Here is a 14,158-nt window from a genome sequence, read left to right on the forward strand (position 1 = left end):
GTATTTTTTATTTATGGAACTGTGAGGTCGGTGTGATTAGAGCTCTGAGGAGCAGATCCTAATTCGTATCCATCATATTGAGCATTATTGTTTAGTTAGTCACTAACTATTAACTTCTTTTCATTTACATTGTTGTAATTTATTTCAATTGTTTATATTTATTATTTAACTGCATCAATCTTTTACCCAAAAAGAAAAAAAAAAAAAAAACTGCATCAATCTGTTTCTTAAGTTTATTTCAATGTTTTAAAAACCCATTCAAAGGGGGTCGTGGGTCAGTTCAATCGTCCGGGTCGAATGGGTAAGGCCACAAATCCATACCCAATCAACCCCTCTCTTGGGTAAGGCCACAAATCCCAACAGATGTTCCATTGACAAGGTTTCTTTTATACACATTGTTGGCCTATATTTCTCTTGTGCTGCACTTCAGCCTATATTTCTCTTGTGCTGCACTTCAGCCTATATTTCTCTTGTGCCTAAGTGTAAGAACCCTTGATCCTTTTCCAAGTTCAAACTAATTAATGTTTCTAATTTTCTTACAAGATAATTGTAAGAATTTTGGTTGAAAGACTTTTTGTGCTCACCAAAATGATATCTCTATAGCAAGTTGCCTCTAAGAAGGGGAGAGATATAAATATTATGAACAATGTAGATTTGGTTCAGGAGGTTTTTTAAGAGATTGACATGAAGGTGAGATGCAATAATGTGGTATTAAATGATGAAGGGTGATTTGGCCCGACCTAGCGAGAAGAGGACACGTGGACACGACTTGATTAAGGGATGACAGCTCAGCATTGGCGAGCCTACTTCGCAACATTTGAGCTCGGGTATTCAGCCACCTCGGCCTAAAACTCACCTCAGCATCCAATCCAATTCGAAATTAAAGAACCGAAGTATCAGCTCGGAGCTAACAACCTGAATCGCCACGTAACCGACTCCAGAGGTCTCTCCAGCAGATCCTGAATCTTTCGGGATCACGATGAGGTAACGGATCCCAACTTTTCCGAGATCACTATGAGGACTCATCCCGACTCCACCAGTGTCGGAAGTGGAATGATATGCCTTATCTACACACCGCTCCTTCGGAAGCGGAATGAACTCTATCTCCACACCCTGGAGATCCTAGAGCTCTTTCGTGAGATCCACGACAACTCCAGTATATAAAAACCGGAACCTCAAGGCCAAAGGTACGCGTGATTACTCTACTCTCTAACTCTCAAGCTCTCAAATTCTCGAGCATTCAGCTTGCATTACATTATACTAACTTAAGCATCAAAGCGATCTCGCCGAGTTAGCAACCCCGGGTTCTCTGATACACTGTCTTGTAGATAGATCTAGTTCGCTGCTCGATTGGAAGCCAGATCGCCCTCCAGCTGGGAGTAGTTAGATCATGACACAACAATTGGCGTCGTCTGTGGGAACCGATTGAAAGTCATCCCCATCCATCAGTTACCAACCTTAATTTCTACGTCAATGGCCTCTTCCAGTCATACCGGGAAAAGCAGCGAGATGAACGTCTCTAGGGGAAAACCTCAACTCCCTACGGTGTGCATCGGCCAGTTCACCATCCCGCTTACTGCGTTTGGAGTTCCAACGCTGACCACACCACCAAACACCACACAGGTGAGCGCCCCACTCCCCCCAGTGGTAGGCGCAACTTTTTCTGAGCCTTCTGTGGTTCCCCCCGGAGTCGGGTAGTCCCAGTTTAACAACCTGGTTCAATGCGTCCGAGCTATCCAGATCCAGATGCAGCAGGTCTAGCAATTTCAACAGTACCAGCAGCATTTTTTCTATCATCAGTACCAGCATCAGTTCCCTCCACTACCGCAGAACTAGCAGTCGGTTCCACCTCGGCACCCAGGGGCCCACCAGAATTAGAACCAGCCTCAGATTAACCAGAATATCAGTCGATCTCCCCACTGGGGCGAAGAGACCTCCCAAGTCCCGATTCCTCTCAGGAGTCAGGTCTCGCCCCGTGGGAGAAGAGACAGTTGGCTTACTCCGCCGGCTTCGCAAGGGAACCTCGGAAACAGGTCCGGGGATACTCAGCCTAACATGACCAATCCTCCTTGGCATTCACAACAAGAAAATGACGGTTCATTAGCAGGTAAGCAGTTCGGGATTCGAGGTGCGAACTCGAAACAGGGCCTCTCCGTCCGTGATAGCCAGCCCCAGAGTCCCATAAGGAACCAGAAGTTACCTCGCGACAGAGCGGTACCGGAGCACACCGAAGTTAGTAGCACCAATGTCAAGCCAGTAAAAAAACAACAGCGGAGACGTCCCAAGGCACACCGTACCTCGGCTCAGAACAACCAGCTAGCAAAGCCGAGCCAACAAGAAGGGCAAGCCAAAGGTAAGTAAGAAGTGAGCTCGGTGGCTACAAAGGCCGCTCCTCCCCTACTTTCCAGGTCGTCTCCCTTGTCTCTTGAGCTCTTGGCGACCCCGATGCCTAGACTTCAAGATGCCTCCCTTGGACAAGTACGACGGATCATTCGATCCTAATGACCATGTGGACTCTTTTCAGTCCCAAATGCACCTAGCTGGAGCTGATGAGTCATGCATGTATGTGGCCTTCTCCACTACCTTTAAAGGGGTAGTCCAGACCTAGTACCGGAACCTCACGTCGGGATCGATCAAAAACTGGTCACAGTTCGCAGACTTATTCACCTCGCATTTCATCACTAGCAAGAAGTGCGTGAAGTCGTAGGAAAGCCTTCTCAACATAGTTTAGAGGGAAGGAGAATTGATCAGAAACTATATTAAGCACTTCAACGACACTTGCCTATAGATACCGGACCTAGATCCGGTGGTAAGACTCACGGTAGCTAAGAAAGGAATAACCCACAGGGAATTTAAATGGCATGTGATGGCCAACAAACCAAAAGATATCATCGAATTCCTTAAGCTAGCCGATCATTCCATCAGTATCGAAGAGGAAATCAATCAGAAGGCCAACAACCCAACAACAGAAAAGAGGAAAAGAGACAATGAAGAAACAAGTAATAGCAAACAAAAAAGAAGGAAGAGCAAGTCCCTGAGCAGGGGAAGAAACAAATCCAGAAGCCAATCTCCCTCGCGAACTCACAAATCAGGTCGGCACTACAGGACCCCACCTGTCGAAAGAACGAACTACACACCATTGAACGCTAAGCGAGGAGAAATCCTAATGGACATTAAGGACTCCTCCTTCGTGAAATGGCCTCCAAGGTTAAGGGGAGATCCTGCAACAAGGAACCGAAATGTCTATTGTCATTTCCACAGAGACCACGAACACAACACAGAAATTTGCAAAAACCTCCGTGACGAGATCGAGGAGCTTATCCGCCGCAGATACTTAAAAAATTTCATACAACGAGAAGAGAGAGGCCAAGTAGATCAACAAGTAGACCGATAGGGGGACCAAAGAAGGAATGCCCCCGAGACCAGCAGGCAGAACGAGCAACCGTCGTGATAGTTGCCCGAGGAAATACCGATCTACGGGGTAATCAACATGATTACTGGCGGGTCCATCGCGGGGTGTACATCAGCAGTTGGACGGACCTCAGTCCGCAAGCTAGAAAATAAAGAGGAAAACCCGCCAAAGCGACCTCGGCTTGAAGAACCAATATACTTCAAAGAGGACGATGCATGCGGGATCCAGTATCCTCATGATGATGCCCTAGTGGTAAAATTGAGGAACAACGATTTCGAAGTCAAGCGCATCCTGGTGGACTCAGGTAGCTCGGTAGATATACTGTTCAAGGAAACTTTTGACAAGCTACAGCTACAGCAGAGCGATCTAAAACTGGCATACACTCCTATGGTAGGCTTCAACGACGAGGAGGTCAGTGAAGGGATGAGAGATCCATCATATGGATGGCCGAACCCTGTAAGAAGGTTGGGCGAAATTTCAAAAATTTATCTCTCTCCCATGTGGGAATCACATTCCCTATTTTAGAAAATAGCATTTTCAATGACCAATCTTGAACCTAAACCATACCAGATCTGAAACCAAAAGGGAATGGAGGGATATACCTGATACGAAGTAGTAATAACCTCCAATAAAGGTGTTCACGTCCAAGGAAAGATCCAAAGACTACTTCCACCGAAGAAGACACGGTGCAGGATGAAGTAGAATCAACAGGATGGTTGTTCAACAAGAACCGAATTCTTCAGCAAGAATCAGATGGAGGGCAAGTGAGCACGACTTCAGATTACCTTTTCTGCCAAAAGGTAATATCAAGAACTCTTCTTGATCGCTCCCACAGGTGGAGATTGAACTGGTATGTCGGCAAGAGCAGGAGAGAAGACAATGCAATCAAACTTTGTTGTCTCTCTCCTATTTATAGCCTTAAAAAGAGGTTCTCTTAATCCCATTAGGATTTTACTAATCCAAATCTTGTATTTGGATATGAACTATCTTTAAGAGATAAGGATAATCCCTTATCTTATCTGGAGATAAAGATCAGCCATGCTAATCTAATTAGGAGTTTCTTGGTCCAAATCTTTATTTGGATCTAGACTCTCTGAGTGGATAGGGATAATCCCTTATCCTATATGCTGATTTAAATCCCAGAATCGCCCCCTTTTAATTGGGCTTTAGGCCCATTAAGTCCATTAATCTCCCTAACTGTTTCTCGACCTCTTGTCTGAATTCTTTGAACTTTTCAAAAATTCAAACTTATGTCTCATTAGATACACATAACCATACCGTGAATAATCATTGGTAAACGTTATGAAGTAAACGTACTAGTTACGTGTCCTAACATTCATGGGACCACATACATCAGTATGTATAAGGTCAAGTGTGCATGTCAATCTTTCAGGCTTACCGTTAAATGGTCATTTCGTCATCTTACTCGGAAGGCAAGGTTCACAGGTTGGAGGATCTTCTACAATTAGAAAATCTAAAGAACCATCCTTTACCAACCTTGTGATACGATCTATGTTAATGTGGCCAAGTCGGTAATGCCACAGGCATGTGGGATTGACTGTATCATGGGTTCTTTTCTTGGGGATATCATTTGACGTAGTTTCGGTTATATTTGTTTACAGAGAAGGATGGAGAACATAGAGACCATTCTCAAGTTCTCCGTATGCGAGGAATTTTTTATTTCTTTTAATAGTAATCGTATTACTAAAGAGAACATAATATCCATCCACACACAGTTTTGAAACAGAAATTAAATTTCTTCTCAAATTTGATACATAAAGACAATCTTTTAATGTAATTAATCATTCTCTGAAATACAATCCTACATTCCTTATGGCTGTAGCTGCAACACTTGCAGAAGTCCCCAAGTAAAGAATCACCTCTTCGTCACTCAGTCTTCTGCTTGTCCTGAACCTCTACAATGAGTTGCACGCATGAGTTGAAACCCTGGAGTCAATACACCAGGAAGCAGAAGTTACCAACAAATTGGTTTCTATGACAAAGGATTCGAAATCACCTTGTTTCTTGGTCTCCAGGTACTGAGGACAGTTCATCTGATGCTTTGTCCTTCCTCTGCCTTTTGGTCTTGCTAACTCTCTTCTGAGGCTTCTTCTTTGCCTTCCTCTTCTTCTTGCCCGATTTTCCAATTTCAACAAGCATGGCAACGGGCTCATCCTTCTTTATCAATTCCTCGGCCCTCTACAACATATTGCTGAGTTCTTGGATGCTAACATTTAGCTTATTCATGTTGTAGTTCGTGATGAATTAATTGAATGAAGGAGGCAAAGAATTTAGGATGACATCAACCTTGGTGACATGATCAAGCCCGGATCCAAGAGCCTCAAGTTCATTGATGTATCCCATCATCTTAAGACAATGGTCATGAATTTGTTGGTTCTTGAACATCAGTGCGGTCTTGAACTGTTTCAAGACCTTCTAACGAGTAGAACGATTCTGCTCCTTATACATCGTCCTCAGACTATCCAAGATATCCTTGGGCAATTCGATCTGATTGAACTATCGTTGTATCGGATATCTAAGGAGGCTATGATGTAGCAGCGGGCAAGGGAATTTTTCTCTTCCCATTCTTGATAGTCCCTCCTATGGGCCTTAGAAGCCCCATCACTCGGACGTTCTGGGGTAGGGTTTTTAGCTACCTTGTCCAATTTCTCGGACACAGGACCAGCATAAGGTTACGATACCAGTCAACGTAATTTGGGCCCTTAAGCTTATTGCCGTCCAACAACTTAGCGAATTGTCCGTTTGCCATTTCTGATAAATGACAAAGTAAATATTAGTCCACAACCTTATTTGATTCATGTTATCTACATAGATATGGCTTTTAATCTATGTTTCACTTCCACTTATTCATCTATAAGATTTTCCTCCTATCTCAGTGACGGAGACTGCGAATTATGTCTCTGGAAATGTGGGAAATCACATAGGGTGCATGGAGCCAACTGTTTCAGCTGCATAACCCCACCACCTTTCTATGAAGGATCATATCCACTCATCTTATGAGCTTTTCCTTTGGCCTCTGTTAGACAAGGTTCATTGCCATTTTAGGTTAAACCTTTCTGTCCAGTGAGTGCTCACCCATCATATTCGTGAATGCCAAGGTACTATGAGAGTGACCTCCATTTTAGGATAGACCCCTCCCACACTGGTCTATGACGCCCCTATCATCTTATGAAACAATCCAACAGATCTAGCAGCAAATGGATATCCCAATTTTATGGTGCATTTCCTCATTACTGAAGGACCCATCTTCATGTTAATGATGGAAGGCCTTTAGAGAGTTCATCGTATGAATCTCCCTATCACATGCACTCATATTTCAGTGGAGGGAACGAAATATTACGCCCTAGTTTAATTTAGGTCAAACCAAAGTGGCTCCCACTAACTTTCATAAAGCCAGATTTAGATGGGCCCTAAACGGCTAGGGTTTCACATGGTTCCTCTTGGGGAGGAAGCTGGTGTGGGGCCCACCATGAACATGATCTGAAATTAAATTACTGATAAAAGACAATCAAGAATCAGTAGGAGGGTTGTTCATAGGATTGCTACCCAGCAAACAAAAGTTAGATCGCAGTATGCAGTTTCCAAAACTATAAATAGCAGATGGCCGTACCCTAAGCTACGAAATTCTCCTCCTTGCGCTTTTTGCTTCAACTTTGAATGGAATAAAAAAGAAAACCTAATTTCTATTAATATTACATCAAAATTGAATTCCTATACATTCCGTCTAAAAAATAAAAATAACCAAGAATGAAAAAGAACAGCAAATGCACAGTTTTCTTGCGCTATTAAAGATTTCAATCTCTACCATACGAACAACTCAAAAATCAAGAAAAATATATAGAAAAATTCTAAATATAAATCAGATTTATAAAGATTTAATTTCAAATCAATCGCCCAAAATCTGGGAACCAATTTCCTAGATAACGCTAACTGCGCAAATCGAGTAGAACGCCTTCTACCCATTTGCGCGGATCTAGATTTGGTTAATTTTGGTTCAAGATTTGAACCTAGTCTGATACCACTGAAGGGATGAGAGATCCATCATATAGATGGCCGAACCTTGTAGGAAGGTTGGGCGAAATTTCAAAAGTTTCTCTCTCTCCCATGTAGGAATCACATTCCCTATTTTAGAAAACTGCATTTTCAAGGATCAATCTTGAACCTAAACCAGACCAGATCTGAAACCAAAAGAGAGTGGAGGGATATACCTGAGACGAAGTAGTAATAACCTCCAATGAAGGTGTTCACGCCCAAGGAAAGATCCAAAGACTACTTCCACCGAAGATGACACGGTGCAGGATGAAGCATAATCAGCAGGATGGTTCTTCAGCACGACTTCAGATTACCTTTTCTGCCAAAAGGTAATATCAAGAACTCTTCTTGATCGCTCCCACAGGTGGAGATTGAACAGGTATGGCGGCAACAATAGGAAAGAAGGAGACAGTGCAATCAAACTTTGTTGTCTCTTTCTGGAATCCAGCAGTCAGTCAGATGATTTCTGATCTTGTGTTCTAAGGGTTCGCCCTGCTCTCCTATTTATAGCCTTAAAGAGAGGTTCTCCTAATCCCATTAGGAGTTTCCTAATCCAAATCTTGTATTTGGATCTGGACTCTCTTTAAGAGATAAGGATAATCCTTTATCTTATCTGTAGATAAACATCAGCCCTCCTAATCTAATTAGGAGTTTCCTGATCCAAATCTTTATTTAGATCTGTACTCTCTGAGTGGATAGAGATAATCCCTTATCCTATCTGTTGATCTAAATCCCAGAACCGCCCCCTTTTAATTAATTTCATTAAGCTAGTTCGAATTGGGCTTTAGGCCCATTAAGTCCATCTACTCATTTACCCTCCAAACTGCTACCCAGTTGGATATCCTTGTATGGCGTGGGACCTAAACATTGATCTACACATCTGTCACATGGGTTCAGTCCAACCTCTGTTACAAGGCCTGGCCGAATTCACTGTAGGAGACAGTGAACCTTGAGTCCATCACCATGGGCTCTTAATGGGCCCAACATTTACACTAAATGGTCCTTGGGTCAAGCCACCTTATAAAAACCCAAGGACTGTGGGCAGATGCAAGATTAGCCCATCAGGTATTACCCTCAATGGTCTTACACTTAACCTCTCAGCACATAATGATCAAACACTGCCCGACAAGAGAGGACCTCTCCCTCGGCTGTATGGTATAATGCTGCACTTTCTACTCACATGGATCCCGGGAATTAAAACCTTTTACAAATATTTTGAAACCATAATATATATGTATATCTCTATATAAATATATTTTGCAAAAAAAATTTCAACGGTTGGAATTGACTGCCGGCAATTTTGGTTTTCATCAGAGAGAATGCATCCCCGATCATTCACTTTGTCCGACAAAGGGGCTGATCCTGTCGCTATGAGGATCTCACTGAGGACATCCAATCCAGTTCAGAACTAAAGAACCGAAGTATAAGCTCGGGGCTAACAACCTGAATCGCCCCGTAACCGACTCCAGAGGTCTCTCCAGTAGATCCCGAATCTTTCGAGATCACAATGAGGTAACAGATCCTGACTTTTTCGAGATCACTATGAGGACTCATCCCGGCTCCGTCAGAGTCGGAAGTGGAACGATATGCCTTATCTACATACCGCTCCTTCGGAAGCAGAACGAACTCTATCTCCACGCCCCGGAGATCGCTGAGCTCTTTTGTGAGATCCACGACAACTCTAGTATATAAAGACCGGAACCTCAAGGCCAAAGGTACGCGTGATTACTCTACTCTCTAGCTCTCAAGCTCTCAAATTCTCAAGCATTCAACTCGCATTACAGTATACTAACTTAAGCATTGGAGCGATCTCGCCGGGTTAGCAAACCCAAGTTCTCCGATCCACTATCTTGCGGATAGATGTAGCTCGCTGCTCGATTGCAAGTCAGATTGCCCTCCAGCTGGGAGTAGTCAGATTGCAGCACAACACTAAAGTTGGACATATTGGAGGTATATGACAGATTAGATTGGCATTTTCTATTTTCATTCTTGGAAAGATTTGACTTCTCTCCTGATTGGATTAACCAAATGTGGAAAGATATTTGTAACGATTGGTTTTCTTTGAAAAATACAAAGCTGCATGTATGGTTACTTCAAATCCACTAGAGGGTTGCACCAAGGGGATCCTCTTTCCCCTTACCTATTATCATTGTAGAGGAAATTTTAAGTAGGGGTTTGACCAAATTGTTTTCAGACAATCAAGCCTTACATTTTAGGTTTCTCAAAAACTATCTAGCTATGACTCATTGCCTCTACAGATGACATGATTATCTTTGTTAATAAAGCTTATGAACTTCCTCAGTGCCTATGAAGACAGCTCTAGATAGAAAATAAATAAGAGGAAGAGCGGATTTTATATTTTAGCTAAGGTCTCTATTACTAGATGTAACCTAATTGAACCTGCTTTGGGTTTTGGTAAACATGTGATGCTATGCAAATACCTTGGGAGTTCCAATTTATAAAGGTCAGGCTAGATCATATATGTTTTATGAATTGGTTGCTAAATTCCAATCTAAGATTGATTCCTAGAGGGTAGACTACTCTCAACTGTTGGAGGTGGTCATATTACACTACTAAAACATGCTTGTCTATACTATGATGTCTTGTGATCTTCCCAAAGGTCTACTTCATTGAATAGAAAAGAAGCTAAGGCAGTTTTTATGGTCAGGGGCCTTGTGATAATGCAAAACATGTGTGGGTTCCTAGGCATGTGGTAGGGGACCTAAGGAGAATTTGGATTAGCTGAATGCTTTAGCTGTGTAAAAGGTTGTGGAACCAATGATAATGCCCCACACCAATGATAAAATACACTGAGCCCACACCAAGAACTTAAATGGTTGTGGGCCTCAAGAATTTTATGACTGATGTGTTAGTTCCACATCCTACTAAACAGCTACTATGTTCAACTAATTGTATCTCACTTGATGAAGGTAGTCTTGGTATTAGGCGCCTTAAATTCGTTGACAAGGTTTTCTGATTTAAGGCTCTTTGGAGGACCCTAGATCAGTTTTTGGCTTGAGAATTGGTGTCCAGGGGGTGGGTCCTTTGGTGAATTTGGCTGATGACTTGGCAAATATTGATCTCTCTATTATGGTTTGTGATGTTTTGAATATGGATGACACTTGGAATTGGGTTTGATTGGTGATAAGCCTCGATACATTTGTTAAACAGAGGATAGAAGCTTCTGATTTTCTTTCTTAAATCTGGTTGAGACCTTAGGATCTAGAAGTCCAGCTCCACTGAAAATTTTACTTGTAAATTTATTGCCTACTTGGAATTCACTACACCCAAGTCTTGATTTTGTGCCATGGTACAAATTTCTCTAGAATCATAGAATACCTATAAAAGTTAGCTTTTCACTGATGGAACTTGGAAGGTGTGATGGGTGACATTGCAACTGATGGACATATCAAAGCATTGGGAATTCAAGTAGTGTCAAGTTGTAATTGCTGCAAAGAGAAGAAAATTGAAACTTCGGATCACTTGGTTCATCGTAAGATTGCAAGTAAAAGTGTGGAAGTACTTCAGTAATCTTTCTCTTTCATAGCATGGGAAATCTAGAGAGAACATTGCAGTAGGTGAATGGAGGGCACAACCAATTCAACTGAGTATGTTATTTACAGGATTTGTGGTTGGATGTATGAGATCAAATGGACCTCTCCAAAGCATTTACTTTTAATAAAGGATAATTTAATCTTGTCTATCCTATGTTTACATCCTCAAAAGCCAGCCACACCATAGCTTTAGTTTGTGAAATGATTACGACCTCCTATTGGAAGAACTAAAGCTAACATAGATGGAGATTGCTCCGGGAACCCTAGACCTTCGAGTAGTAGGGGTATTTTTACAACCCCTAAACTTTTTGACAAAGCCACTTTCTCCCTTTTATAATCTGAGAGGCTAATTTAGACCTCAAACTTTAAAGAAAAGGCTAACTGTAGGCAGAAACAAACGTCATTTGTGCTGTTTGAAATCGACTGAAATAATGAAAAATGGTGATATGGCATGTCCATGATGGGTCCCACTCTCAACCATTTGTGAGTACACGTCACCCCTTTCAAATTAGGCTCAATTTTAGGGGAAAATAAGAATGGAGACACCCCTTCGTCTTCTTCACCTCTGACTACGAAATACAGATCGAATACTCTAGTATTGGTATAAACCCCCATTCCTTCTATTCTCTGCTTCTGAGATGATTTGGGAGGTGTAAAAGAAGAGTCTCCCTTATTCCTTTTTCTTACTCTTCTCACTCAGGGTTGGGCATCAGTAGCCAGCATCAGATGTAGGTTACACTTCTTTAACATCGGCCCTAGGTACCTCAACCACAAGTACCTCAAGTTCTGTGGCTGTCCCAAAACCATCTCCAACTTGGGCATGCATATTTCACAAAAATTAGTGCAATGTATAAAACATTTACACCCACTCTGACACTGCCCCAACCCCAACTCCAATCCCTAACATTGACTCCAACCTGACCTAGCAGTAAACCTAAACCAAACCCCATTCCCCACAGCCCTAACCCAATTCCAACCCTAGGGTGGACTGGCCTATGTGCAGGCAACTAGCCCCAGTCTAGTTAATCAATGGACTAAGGCTAGTTGCCTACTCACAGACCAGCCCCACCCTACAGTTCCTAACCCCTAATCCTAACCCTAACCCTGACCTTGATCCAACCCCATTACCCCAACCCTAACTCCCCATTCCAAACACAAGGGTGGGTTGGCTTGTGTGCAAGTAGCCAACCCTAGTCCAACCAATGGACTTGGACTGGTTAGTTGCTCACAAGCTACCAACCTAACCTAGCCCCAATCCCCAACCCCAAACATTACACCCTGACCCAAACCATAACCTTGACCCTGACCCAACCCAGTCCCCCCAACCTTGACTCCCCATTCCAAACACTAGGGTGGGTTGGCATGTGTGCAGACAACCAGCCCTAGTCCAGTTAATGGACTGAGGCTGGCTACCTACTCACAGGCCAATTCTAGCCTAACATAGCCCCAACTTCCAACCCCAACCCCAACCTTGGCTCTAACCCTAATACAACCCCGTTCCCCCTAACCTTGACTCCCCATTCCAAACACCAAGGTGGGCTGGCCTGTATGTAGGCAGCCAGTCCCAATCGAGTTAATGGGTTGAGGTTAGCTACTTGCCCACAAGCCAGCCCTAGCCTAACACAACCCCAAACCCCAATCCCAACCCCAACCTTGACCCTGACCCAACCCCATTCCCCCCTAACCCTAACTCCCCATTCCAAACACCAAGGTGGGCTGACCTATGTGGAGGCAACTAGCCCTAGTCTAGTTAATGGACTGAAGCTAATTTCTTTCTCATAAACTAGCCCTAGCCTAACATAGCCCTAGTCCCCAACCTTGACTCTAACCCAAACCTTAACCTTGACCCAACCCCATTCCCCCCAACCCTAACTCCCTATTCTAAACACCAGTGTGGGCTAGCCTGTGAACAGGTAGCCAACCTCAGTCCATTAATAGGACTGGGGTTAGGTGCCTGCACACAGGCTAGCCCCGATCTAATCCAGCCCATAGTCCATTGATAGGCCCCTGACCCTAACCTTGACTCTAACCTTGATCCAACACCATTCCCTCACCCACACTCCATTCCCCACTCTTGAACTTGACCTTGACCCCCACCTGAACAAGAACCTAGCCTACTCCTGACCCTGACCCCTACTTGAGCTAGAACCCAACCTACCCTTCACCATGACTCCTACCTGAAACCCAAGGTTCAAAGTATTGAAAACACCAAGTGTATTGGAAAGAAAAATTTAAGAGATGTATCGGGATACACTTAGGATACAAGCAGAAAATTAATATACACATGGAAACACTATATATACTCAAATAAATCATAAATATACATCAATAACATTAAATATAGGACCTAAATGAGCTATATATACATAAAAATCACATCCCTTAGTGATTTTTATGAAAGAATATATCATAATTAACATACACAAACATAAGGGTATTCTCTAATATGGTCATAACTACAAAATATAAGTCTAATAATTATTTAATGAAACATTTTCTGTAATTTTTGAAACATTTATTTATTTCTTATTCAAACAATTATTTTATTTTTATTTTAAAAATTATAACAAAAATTAAAAAATAAAATGTAATAGAAAAATAATTTTATGGATGTGGTAGATTGTCCATATATTTACAACATGATAAATATTATGGTTATATCACACAAAAAAATTAGAAAAAAAAATAAAAAAATAAATATTTTACAATAAATTTCAATAGATTTATGAATTAATAAATAGAAAAAATAATTTTTATTCTAAAATTACAAAAAGTTTTATAAAATAAACACTTTTTTTACAAAAAAAATAAATGTTTTTATTCCAAAAAGTACAAAAAATAAAAAGATGATTATTTTAGAAATTTCAATAGATCTGTGGATATGGTAGATCACCCATAGATCTATGACACAATTATTCTTCATGGGTAGATTACACCAAAAATATAAAATTTTATCTTTTGTTGTTGTTATTATATATATATATATATATATATATATATATATATATTAATTTTCTTCAAAAAATAAATAGATTTATTTAAAGCACAAAAAAAATAGGATTTTCAACATAAGTACAAAATATTGTAACATACTATCAAATAAATTGAAAAACAACATTTACTTTTGTTATTTTTTATA

The sequence above is a fragment of the Nelumbo nucifera genome, chromosome 1 (assembly GCF_055504915.1).
Source record: "Nelumbo nucifera cultivar China Antique chromosome 1, China Antique-T2T, whole genome shotgun sequence".
In the NCBI taxonomy this organism is placed as follows: domain Eukaryota; kingdom Viridiplantae; phylum Streptophyta; class Magnoliopsida; order Proteales; family Nelumbonaceae; genus Nelumbo; species Nelumbo nucifera.